This window comes from Elephantulus edwardii, unplaced genomic scaffold (genome assembly GCF_000299155.1).
Source record: "Elephantulus edwardii isolate Elephantulus edwardi_28Jun2011 unplaced genomic scaffold, EleEdw1.0 scaffold00155, whole genome shotgun sequence".
In the NCBI taxonomy this organism is placed as follows: Eukaryota; Metazoa; Chordata; class Mammalia; order Macroscelidea; family Macroscelididae; genus Elephantulus; species Elephantulus edwardii.
The window spans coordinates 7,368,627-7,370,220 of NW_006399905.1; positions in this window are offsets into that span (position 1 = coordinate 7,368,627).

The following is a 1,594-nucleotide window of genomic DNA, read 5'->3' on the forward strand; positions in this document are numbered from 1 at the left end:
CCCCCGCCCGCAGTACACTCCCCTCTTGGAAGAGTAAAAGAAAAATTCTTTCATTGTTTTATAATTCCTCCCCCCAGGTCCACTCCACTAATTTATCTATTTCTAAATAACATCTTTCTAACTTCATGGATATGGAAAGAGTAGCGTTTCTACAAGGAAAAGTCTTTTCTCCTCATTTTTCTAAACTTGCCTTTAGATACACTGCTCAGCTCTAAGTATACTCTTTTTAGCTTTACATATTTTGTGTCTAGTTATTTATGGTTGTTATCAAACCACCCACCACCATATTCATCTCATTTTTTTTCTCATGTCCTTCCTTAACCTCTGCCCATTTCCGCCCCTTTCTTCATCTTCGCTTGGTTTTCAGTTTTTCATTTGATAGCAAGGGAATCATATAGCACTGCTGCTTAGAGTTGTAAAGATTGTCACCCTACTAGTCTGTGGGCATCAGTAACTATATTATTGAGTCTATATTCTGTCTCAGTCTATGGAATGATTTAAGAAAACCTATGACCTTACATAAAAATTAATGAACAGCTAAAAGGACTGAATATCCCATGGACTTCCAAAAGAATGAACAGATGTCTTAATGCAGCCAGAGTGCTCCTTGGAAGTAAGGATGGCAAAGCTTGTCTCACATTTTTTTGGACACGTTGCTAGGAGAGGCGATTCTTTGGAAAGGAACATATGCTTGGAAAGGTGGAGAATAAGCGAAAGAGAGGGAGATCCCTAATGAGGTGTCTTGACAGCAACGAGCTCACGTGTGTCAGAGATTGTAAGGATTGTCAGATCTCTTGTTCATGGGGTCGTTATGAGTCATATTTGACTCCATGGCACTGGACAAAAACAACAAATATAAAAAAAGAAAAAATAGAATGATGCCACAGATAATGTTAGAGCCCATTCACTTTAAGAGATGTGTGTCAAATGAGTTCCTGAAGACCAAGCAAGCACCATCACAAACTAGGAAAAAGTTGGGTGAATGATTCCGATTTCCTGATTTTAAAAAAAGGAGAAAAAAAAAAAAGGATCAGTTGCTTGGGAGAATCACAGCTATTCTGGACACTGAGGCCCTGGAGACATTTCTCTCATGAGGTCTCATAGAGAGGATGGTGGTGATCTAACGAACCATGTCCTCATCAACATCCCTGCAGTGAACAGAGTAATGAGTTTCATGGGGTTAGTGACACAGTTTAGTTACACCAATTAGGCAAGGTTCAACCACTAATAAAAAGCAGCGACTATGTCATAGCAGAGTATTGAATATTTAAGAGCACATCTCAGCTTCTTTTTAAAGGCTATGGCGGGCAGGCAGGAACGGAATGTGTTAACCAAAAAAAACCCTCTTTGATATTATAATTTTAAGTTTAAAACAATTAATAATGAGTCTCAATACATTTAAGTGAAAATATAGCCAGACTACTCAATAGGACCTTAACTGAATTAAACTATTTTAAAAACCAACAACAAACCCAAAACAACAGTGGGATTTTTTTTTTGGCTAGTAGTTTTGCCTAGTCCAAGTCCTAAGGGACGTGAGTAGTAATATGTACACATAAAAAATGTTCTACTCAATATATATAGACATACAAAT